General features: G+C 47.1%; 1 protein-coding gene across 20 annotated transcripts in view; it reads right to left on the minus strand.

Annotated features, from left to right (window-relative positions):
- LOC122445811 overlaps positions 1–19,115 on the minus strand; it is a 34,188-nt gene that overhangs the window by 11,654 nt on the left and 3,419 nt on the right. The window contains exon 2 of one of the 20 annotated variants that reach the window (XR_006270688.1): positions 13,827–13,973. The exons of 17 other annotated variants lie outside the window; for them this stretch is intronic. The gene's annotated coding sequence lies outside the window, so the exon portion shown is untranslated. Of the gene's footprint in view, positions 1–2,928; positions 3,742–13,826; positions 15,331–19,115 lie in introns of those variants that run through there. 2 more of the 20 variants (XR_006270690.1, XR_006270686.1) reach the window with 2 other exon arrangements.

The following is a 19,115-nucleotide window of genomic DNA, read 5'->3' on the forward strand; positions in this document are numbered from 1 at the left end:
ACTTTTGGGACCCCATGGACTATACAGTCCATGGAATTCTCCAGGCCAGAATACTGGAGTGGGTAGACTTTCCGTTCTCCAGGGGATCTTCCCAACCCAGGGATCGAACCCAGGTCTCCCGCACTGCAGGTGGATTCTTCATCAGCTGAGCCACCAGGGACGCCCAAGAATACTGGAGTGGGTGGACTTTCCCTTCTCCAGGGAATCCTCCCAACCCAGGAATCGAACCAGGGTCTCCTGCACTGCAGGGGGATTTTTTACCAACTGAGCTATGAGGGAAGCTCCATGAAATAGTAAGTATTTCATAACTAAAAATCAAGGAGACCAGCATTTTAATTCTTACTCTGTAACCAGGATCTAAAATCTTACACTTCTTAACATGTTAGTATGTGTGTCCAATAAACGGAATAAGCAACCTTTATGTCTAGACAGACACCTCCTTATGATTCTGCACCAAGACCATGTATCAGGGAAAACTCCCCAGACCACCCACATCCCCTGCGGCCCAGCGCTCCTCAGCAGGACCCTGGCGCTCCCAGCCTGTCCCCACGGGCGCGGGCTCAGCAGTTCATGCTACTTACGCTGCTCTCCCTCTTCATGGCCCTCACCTGCTGGCCCTCACCTGCTTCACATAAAAAGCCAAATACACCAACAGATACTTCAAGCTCTCGAATGAACAAATATTTAAAGGAAAATCTGTGGCACTGGTGGGTCCCGGGCCTCAGACGTGACTCTAGGAAGAAAAGCAGCCGTCACAGTGCTGCCCGACCTTCCCGGGTCACTCTCTCCTGGAACAGCCACCCCGAGCACCACCCTCAATTCCTGGAACCTGAGGTCACTGCGAACCCTCGGCCCTTGTCCTCCACCCTGAGGCCCCATGAGCGGGGAGGGTGGGAACAGAACAGGGGACGGAAGGGACTCCAAGCAGCAGAGGGTGTGGGGAACAGGAGACGGGGAGAGGGGGACGGCGGAGTCCACTTTGTTTTGGGGCACGCCGGTCCCGTTAGTTTCGATGTCTCTGGGGGCTCCCGCAGAGAAAACCCATTCTGCATAGAGGTGGGAGCCATATCCACAAACTGCTCAGCCCAGACAGGCACCCTGGGGTCCTCGGGCTGAGGGCTCTGCTGCTAATGTGGAAGAGAGCTGGAATATCCAATGCTGACTAGTTTCAGTGGCTCCCTCCTGACTGAACGTCCTGCGTCTCCCCCAACCAAGCAGAGGGCTGCTCCAGCCTCCACAACTTCCACACTTCACTGATTCTGAAAGGCATATTCTGACCCCTCGGGAAGTTTTCTGTGGCTTCTGATTGAGAGCCGTGGCACTGTAACGGGAGCGGTGCCATCAACCTCTGAGGTGACAGATGAAGAGTCAGTCCACACCCTCACCCACGCTGTAACACACAAGTCCACAACGCGGACTAACATACAGCCACCACTGAGACATCTTACAGGCAGATGGAATAGGAAAGCCTTCCTTTTATATTAACCAAATATGAGGAAAAAGACGGGGAAAAACGTTGCCCAGGATTTATGAACGTGCCATTGGTTGGGCTTATCAAATTTAAACAACTTTAGGTACCTGCTACTGTACAAATCTGTCACAACCTTGACTTAATACTTCTTCACTGAACACTTAATGAGACAGCTTCTCAAAACTACAATACTTATTAACACATTTTATAGCTGGATGCTTTTTACTGTAATCTAATTCACATTTGAAGCTAGTGTATTCTTAGGTTTAAACATGACCCCCCCAAAACAAGAAAAACTTCATTTTCTATAAGGACATTAATAATGTCCATTTTAATAAAATGGCAAACTTCAAGGAGTTAAAAGTGAACTCTTAAATTTAAGATAGCTATGGCTTAGTAATCAGTTGAATTATCCTTCTGCTAAAAGTAATATTCAAATACCACCACTCACTTCCACTTCTGTTGAAAAGCGTATACAGTTCTTTTTACGTAGCTGTGTGATAATCTACCTCCAAAATAAGAATGCAAAATTATGAATTTATCAAATGGTCTGCGAAGATTCAGAAATATGAAAGATATACATATTCGCAAAAGAACTGTTACCACCCCAATCAGAAAAAATACAATTAAAAATTCTTAATGTACACAGACATAATTAAACTGAGGGCTGCAACAGGCACATGTTAATAAAGAGCTGCTATATGTTAATAACCCAGGGGGTGCCCCACGGATGCTACTGCGCACCCCTCTGCGGTCACAGAGGTGCATCTCCTGCTGCAGGAGAGGAGAGAGGGCCCACCAGCCCCGACACCGACACCGGAGCTTCACCGCGATGCAGAGACCAGAACGTGGAGAGGAAAAGGGAACCGCACACCGACCTGCCGGGCAGCAGACAGGAAGGCCCCGGGTCAGGGAGCCCCAGGCCTGGCCGCTGCGAGGGGCCCCGCCCTCAGGAGCACCGCCAAGGCCACTCGCCAGGGGCCAGAGGGGCTGGGGGGCCGGCGCCCTCGCCCGCTCGCCTCTGTGTAGTGAGTCAGAGGGGCTTCTCCCCCCATCCCCCGAAGGGAGGGGCCTAACAGACGCGCCCACGGGCGAGACTCACCCACGGCTCCTCCAGGGCCCGTGCGCTGAGGCTTGGGGCGCACAGGGCAGGCAGCAGCCAGCGGGCGGCACCTCCACCGCGGGGGAAGGGCTTCCCTTCGCTATGGGAGGAGAGCAGACAGACCCAGCACCTCACCACCACCCGAGCCAACCTGGGGGCGGGGGCAAGGACCCTCCTCCCGCCCTGTGGATGGGGGCTCCGGGCTTGGCTGGGGCTTCTCGTTGACCCCAAGATAGCCTCTGACAGAAGCCCCTACACGGTGAACGTTAACACTGAGAAGCTACTGTGCTTGTTTCCCCACGAGTGAGACGAGAAGGGCGGAACGACCTCACCCGCTGGTGGAGCAACTACTGACCTGCTCCTGCTGGAAAACAAGTCCGCCTCCGAGTCCCCTGTGGCAAGAGGTCTCCAGAGCAATTAAACTCAACACTTGAGATGATGTCAGCTGTCAAGAAACAGAAGCAATCCACCAGGCTATGGTAAATGTAAAAAATCATCAAAAAGGATCAAAAGAAAGATGAGCACATCTGAAATTTCTCCTTGGATAAAGAAAAATTTCCCGAGAAACCTGTAAGTATCCAGCAGCCACTTCCTGGCTCTGGAGCCCAGAGTCTGTATGGGTTCATTGGTCCCTGGCATGGCAGCATTTCTCTAGACTGGGCTGTCTTGATATATGATATAGAGTAGAAATTTAGGAAATTAATTTTGAGAAAAAACAAAAACAGAGAAGAACTGGCTCTAGAAGACTGCTGCCCATTGAATAACCCATGCCTGGCATCACCTTTAAAAACAAACCTGGTTCTTACACGACAGAGACAGAAACGCTTCCCCCTACGTGGTGACTGGTTAGCTTCTGTGCAGAGAGTGCCGGTCAAATCTCAGGTCTGGGGCGTCACCGCCATTGGTAAGGATGACATCATCACCCAGTGGGACTCTTGAGACTTCCGACACGGTCAGCAGAGAGATCTGGACATCCGCTCGGGAGGGTAAAGCCACAGGAACAAAGAGCAAAGCCCAGGCTGGAAAGGCCTTGGGTGTGCAGAGGCGAGCACTTCAGGCGGAGGAGACGGATCTGGGCTTAGGACACGGATTTCTGGTCAGGAAGGACGCCCAGGCTGGGCTTCAGGGGAAACCACCTTCCCTGGGGTTCAGCTTTGCTGAGCACCGACCGATCAAAGCCTTGGGTCTGATCTCCTGAGGGGCTGGGGTGAGCGTGTTTTCTGACCACAAGTAGACTCTTCACCTTGGTCAGCTGCTGCAGAGAATCTCCTTTCTGGCTGCTCCGTGGAAGGGTCGGAACACTACAGACCTGAGCCTGCAGCTGGGGCCGGCTCAAAGCAGGTATCCTACCTCCGCGTTACGGAGGATAGAGCGTTCAAAGACAAACAGTGTAAACAGCTGTTATACACAACTTACCTACTAATGGAAAATAGACCCCAAAGTTGAAACTACTTGAAGAATGTCCCAGAAAAGTGGCCACAAAACAACGTAACTCTTGAGTGAAAGTGAAAGTTGCTCAGCCGTGTCCAACTCTTTGCGACCCCATGGACTATGCAATCCGTGGACTTCTCCAGGCCAGAATACTGGAGTGGGTAGCCTTTCCTTTCTCCAGGGGATATTCCCAACCCAGGGATCAAACCCACGTCTCCCGCACTGGAGGCCGATTCTTTACTAGCTGAGCCACAAGTGAAGCCCAACTCTTAAAAGATCTGCACAAACATTATTTGTTAATATACGATATCCTTCCTAAAAATAAGTTCTTACTTAGATGAGATGGTTGGATACAATCACTGACTCAATAGGCATGAATCTGGGCAAACTTCAGGAGATCCTGAGGGACAGCGAGGCCCGGAGTGCTGCAATTCCTGGGTTCACAAAGAATCAGACACGACTTACTGACTGAAGAACAACAAAAATGTACTGAATTCTGCCACCTGGGTTTTTTTTTTTTTTAATCTTCAGTAAGCCTTGGGAAAGAATAAAGCTTCTTGTTAGAAGTGTCACCTTTTAAATTAAATTACCTGAAATAACCAAATTTGCTTAAATGAAACCAAAATATTCTTATTGGACTAAAAGGGACTAAAAATTTACATCACTTATACCCAGGGGGTGCACAATATTATATAATTAATGGTATCCAGCTCTGCCAGTGATTCTCACACTTAATTAAAATGGCATGAATCTTTTAAGAGAAACGCCGTGACTGCCAGGGGTGAGAAAAATTATTTTCATTAAGCTATGTAAATATGTATGAGCCTAGACTTAGAAGTACCCTCTGTAGCTTTTAGAAGAGCTCTAAAATCAAAATAAACAAACTAAATACTAACAAAATAATACAACCAATAAAATTTAAATTTCCAACATGAATTTAATCTGATTACAGATGCTAGTTAAAAGCAAACTATAGTTTATCAAAATGTGAGGTGGCAAATGATGGTCTCAAGATTTAAAATATTTCTCCTATATGTAAAGGTGTATCAGAAAAACAATGAAATTATGACATTTCTTTAAACTTGCAGATTCACAGGTCTGTGCAAACGGCTGAAACGAAGCCAGAAGCAGCCCCCATGGTTAATAGAGTGACGCACGGATGCACACAGGCCCTGAAGGCCCCCTTCAACAATCACCATGAGCAGGTTTATCATTTTGCTTTGTTTTACATCTAGTTACAAATACTAGAGCTTTAGTAATAGATACGTTTTGAGGGGTATCTATTTTGTCGTTGTAGATACCTCGGGCGGAACTAAAACTCGGAAAAACAGGGTTAATGAATACAAACTGCTATACACAAAATAGATAAGCAACAGGATTTACTGTGTAGCACACCTATAGTCAGCATCTTGTATCTTCTAGTAATAACCTATAATGGAAAATAATCTGGAAAAAAATACACAGAACGGAATCACTTTGCTGTATATCTGAAACTAACACGATACCGTAAATCAACTAAACTCCAAGAAACAAAACCAAAAACCCCTCAGAACAAAACCTTACAATGTTTAGGATGACAAGTGGCAGCCTCAACAGTAGGTGTTCATAAGCAGCAGGAAGAGGAACCTTTCTCCATTGTTATAAAGCTAGTCTTTCCTTCTTCTTAACAGGTCTTTTTATCATCACAAACAATGCCTCCACAGTGTGGAACATTAAGTAACACAAAAGCGTAGAATAAAAGCCAAAGTCTCTCTTTGCTGCAAACCTGAGCCCTCACCCCCCGGCCCCCAGACATTAGCCATCCAGCACCTTCCCGACATTTACAACCCCTCTCAGTTTTACACGGGATCACTGACCTGTCAACTGCTTCTCACCTAACTCACCTAACATTTCACAAGCTGCTTTCTGACAGGCACAGACCCTTTAATCCACGATATGGGTGCACCACAATGCGTTTAATCACTTCACTACTTTTTGCACATTTAAGTTTATCCAGATATTACATTGCTGCAATGCACAATTCTAAATATGTCTTCATGAAATGCTGACATATTCCTGTAATGGAGCCATATGCTCCCAATCCTTGCTTAAAGTTTGACAGATACTGTGAAACTGCCCTCCAGAAAAATGAGTTCAAGATACTCTTTCCGGAAAGTGAAAGTTGCTCAGTCGTTTCCGACTCTTTGCGACCCCATGGACTACACATTCCACGGAATTCTCCAGGCCAGAATACTGGAGTGCGTAGCCGTTCCCGTCTCCCGAGGATCTTCCCAACCCAGGGACTGAACCCAGGTCTCCCACGTTGCAAGCGGACTCTTACCTGCTGAGCCACCAGGGAAACCCAAGAATACTGGAGTGGGCAGCCTATCCCTTCTCCAGCAGATCTTCCTTCCTGCATTGCAGGTGGATTCTTTACTAGCTGAGCTACCAGGGAAGCCCAAGAACACTGAAGTGGGTAGCCTATCCCTTCTCCAGCAGATCTTCCTTCTTGCATTGCAGGTGGATTCTTTACTAGCTGAGCTACCAGGGAAGCCCACTCTTTCCAGAAATGTAAAGCAAAAATAAAACCTCATCATTGCTTTAATTAAAATGTTTATGCTCATTAATGCCCTTTCTTTGATGATCTGTATTAACTTTCTTACCCCTTTTTAAAAGTGAATGACATGCTTACAGATATGGTTAAAAATGAGGACTCATCATTTGCTTTTCTCACGTGAATTTCCCACATTATTCTCAGGAGAGGTAACGTAATACCTCTGGGGCAGGTATCATGACTCACTAAGAAGTCACGATGCGTTAAGGTACTTCCTATGTGCCAGCACTGTACTAAGTCCAGCCCAAGATGCAGAATTCACACTCCTGAATTTTAGTTGCAGCTTTCTATCTCTGGAGATCTAGATAAAATGGGATGAACTCTGTTTCCAGCCTGCCTAAGTAAAATCCTCACCAAGTTTTCTGAATCTTCCAGGCTCTTCTGTTTTCATGGTCACCTCTGAGCTCCTGCTACTATGAATCACTCTTCTTGCTCCACACATTGTTCCTCTTCTGCATCATTAACTGACCCAAACAAGCATCTCAGCTTTTTCTTAATTCCCAGCAGCAGCAACAAAAAAATCCGCTTTTACGATACATATATACAGTAGATATAGTTGAAAAATTAAAAATCAAATAAAAAATATTCAGAGATTAATATTTGTAATGCATACAAAGCTTTTAAAAACTGATTTTTTAAAAAACTCAGCAGAAAAATGGACAAGAGTTACAATTTGACAATTCATGGAAGAAATGGATATAGTGGATAAAAGATCTCAATTGTGTAACTGTAAGGAAATGCAAATTACAACATTAAAATTTACACTAAAATAGCAACAATGAACAAGACGGATGTTCTCAGCATGCGTAGTGAAGGTTTAAGTGAGCAGCGTCTCTGGAGGACAACCCGGGCCATGTGGAGAGGTAATGTCCAAGGCCTGTGTGTGTCCTGAGTCTTCCAGCTACAGACATGCCTGCAGGGCAGATGGAGGGACAGTCTCTTTAACACAGCATCTTCTGAAACAGCAAAAACTGGAACCCACTCACTGAGGGCTTGTTAAATAAATCAGTAATTCATCCAACTAAATACTGTGCAACCGTCAGAAAGCGTCCAGTTGAGCTATGCAAGAAGGCACAGCTTTTTAAACCATTTTTAAGCATGAAAATCCATGAAATTAGAAGATGCTTGTTCCTTGGAAGGAAAGCTATGACAAACCTAGCCAGTGTATTAAAAAGCAGAGACATCACGTTGCCAACAAACATCTGTACAGTCAAAGCTATGGCTTTTCCAGTAGTCATATATAGATATGAGAGTTGTACCATAAAGAAGGCTGAGCACTGAAGAATTGATGCTTTTGAACTGTGGTGCTGGAGAAGACTCTTGAGAGTGCCTTGGACATCAAGAAGATCAAACCAGTCAATCCTACAGGAAATCAACCCTGAATATTCATTGGAAGGACTGAAGCTCCAATATTTTGGCCACCTGATGCTAAGAGCTGACTCACCAGAAAAGACCTGGATGCTGGGAAAGATTGAGGGCAGGAGGAGAAGCGGGTGGCAGAGGAGGAGATGGCTGGATAGCATTAACAGACACGACTGAGCAAACTCCGGGAGACTGTGAAGGATGGAGGAGCCTGGTGTGCTGCAGACCGGGGGGTCACAAAGAGCGGACATGACGAGCGGCTGAACAACAACACCAGCAACAGCTGGGTTCTGGCCCCGGAACAGCTGGGCTGAAACCCTGACCTCAGCACCACCAGCTGCGCGTCCCCGGGAAGGCGACCACAGCTTCTGAGATCCACAGTGTGCATCCGTACACACAGCAACAGAAGCCCTCGCATCTCCAGGGGCCGTGTGCAGGGTCGGATGGGCAGAGGGCACGCAGAGCTCAGAAGCAAGCCTGGGTCACCGCACGTCTCACACCACGCACTGGGGACGCAAACGGGCAGCAGCAAACCACCACCGACAGCAGGACTCGGACTGTGCAAGGGACAGAGAAACCGCTGCTCACACACAAACCGCCAAACAGAGGTACACAGAGACACATGAACAGAAAATGGTCTGAAAAATACACACACCCTGCTCAGGGTGGCTACCTCTCGGGAGGAAGGAGGGGAACGCTTGATTTCACTCTTTTTTACACCGGCATCATTTGAGTTACTTTAAACAGTGAATGCTCTGCTTTGGTATTCTGAGACAAAACCAACAAGCTCCAGGAAAGATGAGAGGCAACAGATAATCTTGAAATCTGCCCTGTTCTGTTATTCCTATTGCTTGAGGCTAGCTTTAAAGCAGTCACTCTCGAAGTGTGGTCCGTGGACCCCTGGGGCACCCAAGAACCTCTCTGAGGCCTATGAAGTCAAAACTGTTTTCACAACAATGTGAACACCGCGCGTGCCACCTTCACCGTATTGTCAGCTGCGTGAATGACCAGCGGCAACGGTGGCTGGAGCTGGGGTCCAGCACACGTCAGCAGCGCTGCCGTTCACCTCACCGTGGCAGGAAGGAAGGGAGACAGCCGGCGTGACTCAGGAACATCCCGATGACCCGTCAGACGGGTTGATTTTCTCAGTCCCACGCCTGAGTGTGAGGCTTCTCAGCATCTCTGTGGTCCTACAATCCCAACGCCTGAGTGTGAGGCTTCTCAGCATCTCTGTGGTCCTACAATCCCACGCCTGAGTGTGAGGCTTCTCAGCATCTCTGTGGTCCTACAATCCCAACGCCTGAGTGTGAGGCTTCTCAGCATCTCTGTGGTCCTACAATCCCATGCCTGAGTGTGAGGCTTCTCAGGGTCTCTGTGGTCCTACAATCCCAACGCCTGAGTGTGAGGCTTCTCAGCGTCTCTGTGGTCCTACAATCCCAATGCCTGAGGGTGAGGCTTCTCAGGCGTCTCTGTGTCCTACAATCCCAACGCCTGAGTGTGAGGGCTTTCTCAGGGTCTCTGTGGTCCTACAATCCCAACGCTGAGTGTGAGGCTTCTCAGCGTCTCTGTGGTCCTACAATCCCATGCCTGAGGGTGAGGCTTCTCAGGGTCTCTGTGGTCCTACAATCCCAACGCCTGAGTGTGAGGCTTCTCAGCATCTCTGTGGTCCTACAATCCCAACGCCTGAGTGTGAGGCTTCTCAGGGTCTCTGTGGTCCTACAATCCCATGCCTGAGTGTGAGGCTTCTCAGGGTCTCTGTGGTCCTACAATCCCATGCCTGAGTGTGAGGCTTCTCAGCATCTCTGTGGTCCTACAATCCCATGCCTGAGTGTGAGGCTTCTCAGCGTCTCTGTGGTCCTACAATCCCAACACCTGAGTGTGAGGCTTCTCAGCATCTCTGTGGTCCTACAATCCCATGCCTGAGTGTGAGGCTTCTCAGCATCTCTGTGGTCCTACAATCCCAATGCCTGAGTGTGAGGCTTCTCAGCGTCTCTGTGGTCCTACAATCCCAATGCCTGAGTGTGAGGCTTCTCAGTGTCTCTGTGGTCCTACAATCCCAATGCCTGAGTGTGAGGCTTCTCAGGGTCTCTGTGGTCCTACAATCCCGATGCCTGAGGGCGACACTTCTCAGTGTCTTTGTGGTCCTACAATCCCGATGCCTGAGGGTGAGGCTTCTCAGGGTCTCTGGGGTCCTACAATCCCAACGCCTGAGTGTGAGGCTTCTCAGGGTCTCTGTGGTCCTACAATCCCGTGCCTGAGGGTGAGGCTTCTCAGGGTCTCTGTGGTCCGACGTGCGACATGCACCCGGTGTGTTCCCTCCGTCCCGAGCACGGCAACGGGCTAGAGGGAAAGGCCAGGCGCGGCTGCGGGGCTGCAGGCACTGCTCACAGAGCGCCGCTCAGCTGAAACAGCAACGCGCTTCTTCAGACTTTGACACTTGGCGCAAATTTTCTTAAAAATGAACCAAGTGAGCTACTCTCTACACAAACTGGACAGTGTTTGTTGCCGATGATAAAATCCAAGCCTTTGAGAGAATCAGAATTCTTGAAAATGTGTTTCGACTACTACTACTTTGACAGCTTCCTACTTTTAAGGCTTTTCTGATGAAATCAGAATTCATTTTCTCGATCTTGTATAATGAAATATATTAACATTTAGAAGATGTGAATGAATACACATCTAAAGTATAACTTAAAGAAGCCAGCGTGTGCACAGTTTGTTGTAGTACTGCTATTAAAGTGGAACATTAGGGACTTCCTTGGAGGTACAGTGGTTAAGTCGCCCCACTTCCATTTCAGGGGGCATATGTTCAATCCCTGGTGGGGGAACTAAGATCTCGTATGCCATGCAGCATGGTCAAAATATAAAATAAGTAAACAAACAAAGTGGAATAACCATAATCAGATGAAAAGGCTATTAAATCATCCCTCCCTTTTCTAATGACATGTAAGTATGAGGCCAAATTTTCATGTATTTCAATAAAACACTTGTTAAAAAATTGAATGCAGAAGCAGATCTGGAATCCAGCTGCATCCTATTAAGCCCCACACTTAAAACGCTTGCATCGTATAAGACAAAGGCACTCTTCTCTATCTTTGTTTTGAGAAAGCTGTTTTTCACTAAAATATGTTAAGATGTAATAGATTATCACAGTGAAGCAGTAAATATTTTCAGATGTCCTAATTTTCAACACAGTAAATACTGATAGCTATAACCCTCATGGTCTTCAAAAATTACTAAGAATATAAAACCAAGAGGTTTTGGAACCAAAAGGCTTTGAGAACCACTGGCTTAGCACAGGGCAGGCAACCACCACCTGAAATCAAAACCTGGCCCTTGCTGGTCGGTAGATACTGGTCCCGGCTGACGGCCCTGCCCTTGCTGGTCTGGAAGCAGTGGTCCTGGCTCACGGTCCCTGCCTGATGCTCCTGGGGCCTGCGGCTGCTTTCCTGCTACAAAGGCATAGCTCAACTGAGCAGATGAGACAAAGACAAGACCGGCCTGCAGCGTCTGGAAGACTTACTGTCTGGCCCTTTAAGGAGAACTGGAAACCTTCTGATTCAGGTTAAGTCCACGCTCCTGGCCCTTACTACTGCAGTAGTGCAGCCCTACGCGTTTCGGCCTCCTCTCTCCCCCCATCACCACCCATCTTCCAAAGGCCAGAGTGAGCTTCCGTAAAGCTGATGCTGCGCCTCTACTTAGAATCTGAAAGGTCTGTGAGCACATTCCAGGTTCTCAGCATGGAACTCCAGGCGCCCCCTCACCCCTCGGGCCCTCCCCTCTTGTCAAACACTCCAGGCCCTGCTTCCCAGAGTGCACACACCTCACCCTCTCCAATCTCCACTCCGAGCCCTCAACCTGGACGCTCTTCTCCCCCTCCCAACACCCTGACTCCCTGTCACTCCCCACCCAAGTCTGTGTACCAGGCACACGGGCACCTTCCCTCCGCACACCCTGCCCTCGCCACGGGGCAAGGACCCATCTGCCGGCCAGTCCCTGTCTAAACGGAGGTTCCGAGGCAGACACTTGGTCTCTCCATCCCAACACGAGCAGCCCCTCAGGACTCTGCTGCGAGCTGTGCAGATGAACCAAGCTGAAGTCAGCCCCCATAACACCCTTCATTTTCCCAGGCCGGCTTCCTGGAGTAAGTTGTTAAGTAACAGAGTAAGTTATGGAGGAGGAAATGGCCACCCATTCCAGTATTCTTGGCTGGAGAATCCCAAGGACAGAGGAGCCTGGCAGGCTACAGTCCATGGGGTTGTAAGAGTCGGACACGACTTACTGACTAAATCACCACCAGAGTAAGTTATTCACCTATGCAAGAGGGTCTCTTAAAAAAAAAAAAAAAATCAACATTTCCCTATCATCAAAGAGAACACAACAAATGCCCAGGGTGTGGAGAAAAGGGAACCCCATGCACTGTTGGGTAGGAATGTAAACTGGGGCAGCCACTGTGGAAAACAGCATGGAGCTGTCTCAAAGAACTAAAATTGGACTTAACGTATGATCCAGCAATTCCACCACTAGGTATATATTTGAAAAGAACAAAGACATTAATTTCAAAAGATATATGCACCCCAATACTCACAGCAGCGTCATTTACAATCGAAAAGATATGGAAGCAACCTAAGTGTCCAATGGACAAAGACATGGTACATACATACAGTGGACGATGACTTAGCATAAAGAATGAGACTTCGCCATCTGCAGCAACACAGATGGCCTTGGGGGGTATTGTGTTTAGTGAAGAAAGTCAGACAAACACTGTATGTTATCATTTATATGTGGAATCTAAGAAATACAACAAACTAATGAATATAGCAAAAACGAAGGAGACTAACAGAACAAACTGTAGTTATGGGGGGAGGGGGATCTGGGGCGGGGAAGCGAGGGGCACAAGCTACTCGGTCTAAGACAGGCTTAAGGGTGCACTGTACCACGTGGGGATACAGCGAACGTTTGTAATGACTGTTAAAGGAAAGTAACCTTCAAAAATCGTATAAAATTTTTTTTAAAAAGATACCAACATCTTAACAGTTATCAGTTACTGTGAGCCAGTTTGCTGACGCTTTCCCTGCATCATCTGGAATCTAACAAACCTGTAACGGTCACAGGAAACAGCACCCCTGTGTTACACATGAGGAACAGATGGTAAGTAACCTGTCAGGTTAACACAAAGCTAGTAAGAAAGTTGAAAGGGATTTGTACCAAAGTCTGTATCTTGATGAACACCAAGTTGAAGAGCAAGCCTAACCTGTAAGATAAAACTGGAAAACAAGCAGGATACAGCCAGTGCTCAACACCATGACCTGCTAAGTGACACCAAGGTCAGGTTCTGATACAGAATACTGGATGTGAAGAGTGGCTGGGCAATGGTCCATAAAGTGGAATCTGAGATGGATTTAGATGGATCAGTAGGTATGGAAGGAAGACAGGAAGCTAAAACAGTACAGAAATCCGCCACTTCAGGTTTTTTTAATTTTGGTCACCCCATTTGGCTTGCAGGATCTTAGTTCCCTGACCGGGGATCGAACCTGAGCCCCCAGCAGTGAAAGCTTCGAATGTTAACCACTAGACCACCAGGGAATTCCCGAGAAATCCCCCAATTTTGAAAGCTTGCTGTATATCATTTCACTTTAACAAAAGGCCTGCATCAATAACCTGTCCTTGCTATCTGAAAGACAGCTGAAGAGTCTCACTTTTGCAAAAAAAAGAAAACCGTCAGTGACTGTTTTGCAGGAAGTGTTCACACAGGCAGTGCGCCCTGAGCAGTGGGGGCCCTGGCAGGCCATCTCCAGGAACTACGTTCAGCACCTCACCGCCAGGCCGGCGGGGCTCTGGACTGTGTCTGAGTGTCTGGGTCCTACCTCGGCTCCTCTGTGCCTCCTCAGCAACATGCGTCTTAAGCAACTGCCTCTTGCCTTCACACCACTTCAGCTTACGGAAGGCTCTGCAGATAGGATGGGCTCTGTAGACAGGCTCTTCCAGATAGGAACGCAGGGGAAACAGGTATTCTACACCGGGAAAGAAACAGGAGCCAAGAGCAAGGGATGGGAAAGATCATTAAATAATAACAGAAAAACCAGGTCCCCCATGGAAGGGACCTGGGTGAGAGGAGGGGGAGGTCAGGAAAAAGTAGGAAACTGCTACTTTCACATTTAAAAATAGGTACAACCAAACCCAAACACCTTAATATACATGAGAATTAATGAACAGCTGGACCTAACACTCCAACAGCACCTTACAGGTTCAAAAGCACTGCACTGTTTTATCTCAACAAAAATCTTATTATGTGATTTCCAGATAAGCAAGCTGAGATTTAGAAAGGGCCTTCAAACTTGAAAAATAGCAGACACAAACTGAACCCAGAACTTCCCATCAAAACAACAGATTTTAAAAGTCAAGGGATATGATCTGGCCCTACCATGAACCCTGTAAACCTGCACCTGATTGTATCATCAGGGTCAGTCCCGCTCCCTCACCGCACAGCCTGACTGCGGACACAGAGACGGACCAGTGCTCGGCAGGCGCAGTGGAGGCATCAATCTTAAGGAAACCACCGATCTCTGATTTCCTGAAGGCAGAATCTCCTAAATAAAACTGCAAGAATGCTACTAGATTGTTTTCTTGTTTGATGGCCTTCCCCACAAGATGCTTTCCTGAAGGCCCTTTTTAGTGACACGGGTATAAATATTAAGTAAATGGGAATTCTAAAACAGAAGGTAGACACCAGACTGAAAACAATTCAAATAATCAGATAAGATGTCCCACTGTGACCTAAAAAAAAAAAAAAAGATCAATGATAAACACGCATCTCTGTTTTCTTTTCACAGGAAACAACTCAATACTCCAGAAATAATGACCTTGACTGAAAACTTCTGCATTCACAAATATGGTATTTCACTGATTCTAGAGAGCCCATTTCCTCTCATTTAAACGTCTTGTGAAATCCCATGTATCTAACAGTCAATGAAACATACTGAACATTCCTTCTATTCATGCCCAAGTGCTCTTAATTTTTGTTATCCTGCCCCAATTTAAATGTTTCTTTCTTTCATAATATCTATGCAAACCCATTTATGAAGGGTGGCCATACCAGATTACCCAGATACGCATATGATTTATACAACTTCCCAGACTCAAGATTGAGGTTAGCAGATGAACCTTTAATTTTGTTAAGCACTATTTCTTTAGAAAAAGATTAATGCCTAATTCAAAGGAACAGATTAGATTATGGATTAAGAAATGGATTATACAAAAAACTATTTAAATCCGGGCAGCAGTTCATAGAGTTTTGCCAAGAGAATGCATTGGTCATAGGAAACACCCTCTTCCAACAACACAAGAGAAGACTCTACACATGGACATCACTAGAAGGTCAACACTGAAATCTGATTGATTATATTCTTTGCAGCCAAAGATGGAAAAGCTCTATATAGTCAGCAAAAACAAGACCGGGAGCTGACTGTGGCTCAGATCATGAACTCCTTACTGCGAAATTCAGACTTAAATTGAAGAAAGTGGGGAAAACCACTAGACCATTCGGGTATGACCTAAATCAAATCCCTTACAGTGGAGGTGAGAAATAGATTTAAGGGACTAGATCTGACAGACAGAGTGCCTGATGAACTATGGACTGATGTTCATATGGACGAAGGTTCATGACATTGTACAGGAGACAGGGATCAAGACCATCCCCAAGAAAAAGAAATGCAAAAAAGCAAAATGGCTCTCTGAGGAGGCCTTACAAATAGCTGTGAAAAGAAGAGAAGTGAAAAGCAAAGGAGAAAAGGATATACCCATTTGAATGCAGAATTCCAAAGAACAGCAAGGCGAGATAAGAAAGTCTTCCTCAGCAATCAATGCAAAGAAATAGAGGAAAACAATAGAATAGGAAAGACTAGAGATCTCTTCAAGAAAATTAGAGATACCAAGGGAACATTTCATGCAAAGATGGGCTCAATAAAGGACAGAAATGGTATGGACCTAACAGAAGCAGAAGATATTAAGAAGAGGTGACAAGAATACACAGAACTGTACAAGAAAGATCTTCATGACCCAGACAATCATGGTGTGCTCACTCACCTAGAGCCAGACATCCTGGAATGTGAAATCAAGTGGGCCTTAGGAAGCATCACTACAAACAAAGCTAGTGGAGTTGATGGAACCCCAGTTGAGCTATTCCAAATCCTAAAATATGATGATGTCAAAGTGTTGCACTCAACATGTCAGCAAATTTGGAAAACTCAGCAGTGGCCACAGGACTGGAAAATATCAGTTTTCATTCCAACCCCTAAGAAAGGCAATGCCAAAGAATGCTCAGACTACCGCACAATTGCACTCATCTCACATGCTAGTAAAGTAATGCTCAAAATTCTCCAAGCCAGGCTTCAGCAATACGTGAACCGTGAACTTCCACATGTTCAAACTGGATTTAGAAAAGGCAGAGGAACCAAAGAACAAATTGCCAACATCTGCTGGATCATCAAAAAAGTAAGAGAGTTCCAGAAAAGCATCTATTTCTGCTTTACTGACTATGCCAAAGCCTTTGACTGTGTGGATCACAATAAACTGTGGAAAATTCTTAAAGAGATGGGAATACCAGACCACCTGACCTGCCTCTTGAGAAATCTTTATTCAGGTCAGGAAGCAACAGTTAGAACTGGACATGGAACAGCAGACTGGTTCCAAATAGGGAAAGGAGTACGTCAAGGCTGTATATTGTCACCCTGCTTATTTAACGTATATGCAGAGTACATCATGAGAAACACTGGGCTGGAGGAAGCACAAGCTGGAATCAAGATTGCCAGGAGAAATATCAATAACCTTATACGCAGATGACACCACCCTTAGGGCAGAAAGTGAAGAACTAAAGAGCCTCTTGATGAAAGTGAAAGAGGAGTGAAAAACCTGGCTTAAAGCTCAACATTCAGAAAACTAAGATCATGGCATCTGGTCCCATCACTTCATGGGAAATAGATGGGGAAACAGTGGAAATAGTGAGAGACTTTATTTTTGGGGGCTCCAAAATCACTGCAGATGGTGATTGCAGCCATGAAATTAAAAGACCCTTGCTCCTTGGAAGAAAAGCTATGACCAACCTGGACAGCATATTAAAAAGCAGAGACATTATTTTGCCAACAAACGTCTGTCTAATCAAGGCTATGGTTTTTCCATTAGTAATGTATGAACGTGAAAGTTGGACTATAAATTGTGCCAAAGAATTGATGCTTTTGAACTGTGATGTTGGACAAGACTCTTGAGATTCCCTTGGACTGCAAGGAGATCCAACCAGTCCATCCTAGAGGAGATCAGTCCTGAATATTCACTGGAAGGACTGATGTTGAAGCTGAAACTCCAATACTTTGGCCACCTGATGTGAAGAGCTCACTCATTTGAAAAGACCCTGATGCTGGGAAAGATTGAAGATGGAAGGAGAAGGGAACAACAGAGGATGAGATGTCTGGATGTGACAGAGGATGAGATGTCTGGATGGCATCACTGACTCAATGGACATAGGTTTGGGTGGACTCCAAGAGTTGGTGATGGACAGGGAGGCCTGGCGTGCTGCGGTTCATGGGGTCGCAAAGAGTTGGACAGGACTGAGCGAGTAAACTGAAGGGAACCAGTTCATGACAAGCCCCTCCTCTAACTCTTTCCCACTGTTCCTCCAGAAAATCAGGAAAAGCAGTGAACGTACCAAGCACAGACCCAGAGCTCCCCTGCAGGAGGGCAGCCATGGTCCTGAGAGGGCGGGCGGGAGAGGCTATCTTGGCACCTGTCTGAGGTGTCTGTGTAACGTGTTCTCCCAGATTTTGAGAATGGCCACTCTGAAACCGTTGTTACTTAGCTCACAGCATTTTGATAGGCACCTCCTTTAAAGACCTCTCATTTCCATTTTCTTTCAGAGGCCACTTTCTACAATTCTTGGTGGGGAGATCTCTCCTGGGCTTTTGAAGGACAGGGCAATCCCAAAGTGGGGCAGCCACATCCCACAGCGAGGGCTTCATCAGTGCTGGTCACAAACGGCCGCTGACACAGGCCAGCAGGTGTGGGCTCTGGAGCCAGCCGGCCAGCTGCAAACCCTGGCCTGGCCACCCTGCCGACCAAATGACCTGCCCCGGTGCCCTGGCTTCCCTGTCTAAAGCTGGGAAGAACAAGAGCCCCTCCTTCCCAGGGCTGTGTGAAGACTGAATGAACGCACACAAGGCACCTGAAGCAAGCTCTGGAACATAAGAGACTCAACAACTCTTAGCCATCTTTACCTCCGGGTTGGGTCTTCTACAACAGGGGTCCCACCATCCAGGTCATGGACTGGTACCTCCCGTCAGACCAGTGATGGCATCAGGTTAGAAATGAAGTGCACAATAAATGTAACAAGCTTGGATCACCCTGACCCCACCCCCACCCCTGGTCTGCAGAAACACTGCTTTCCACAAAACCGGCCTTTGCTGCCAAAAAAGCTTGGGGACTCGGCTCTATAAGGTGGTGGGGTGGGGGAGGGGGCACCTAGCCCTCCAGCTTTAAGTAGAGCGCACGCTACTGCAGACGGACAAGGGAGGAACTGTAACACGGGGGACACCTGCAAAAGATGTCCGTGGTGAGAGCGGCCCAAGGGAAGCGACAGTGCTGGGAGGAGGCGAGTGAGCACCACATGTGAAGAACCTGCCCCCGTTCTGAACAACTTCCCAAGGGCAGTCGCTGTCTAGGGCGTGAGGGCCTGGACCAGGAGCTGACAGCTCTCCTCACTTCCTTCTGGAAGTCTCCCCCGGCTTTGTTACTTTGACGCCTGCTCACTTACTCCACCTTCAGGGGTGATGGCCTACCACGAGGGCCAGCTTGTCGTAGGGGAAGGAGAGAGGCCAGGCCACCAGCAACTGTCACTCACATATCCTGTCACCAGCAGCAGATACTGACTAGCTCCTCTTGAGTCCACCTCTATCCCTGCCTAAGGGGAGCACGATGGCTGACCTGACCCACAAACAATACCCTGTTATTAAAAAAAAAAGCCACCATCAAATTTTACACATTATAATTCCTTCTTCAGGAGTCCCCCAAAATTAACAGTTTTAAAAGCAGAAAGGAAATCAAAAGCCTCTCTCCACTGTACTGACCCTTTAGCCTTCAGAAGTCAGGGGAGCCCACACCGCCCCACG

This window comes from Cervus canadensis, chromosome 8 (genome assembly GCF_019320065.1).
Source record: "Cervus canadensis isolate Bull #8, Minnesota chromosome 8, ASM1932006v1, whole genome shotgun sequence".
Lineage (NCBI taxonomy): Eukaryota > Metazoa > Chordata > Mammalia > Artiodactyla > Cervidae > Cervus > Cervus canadensis.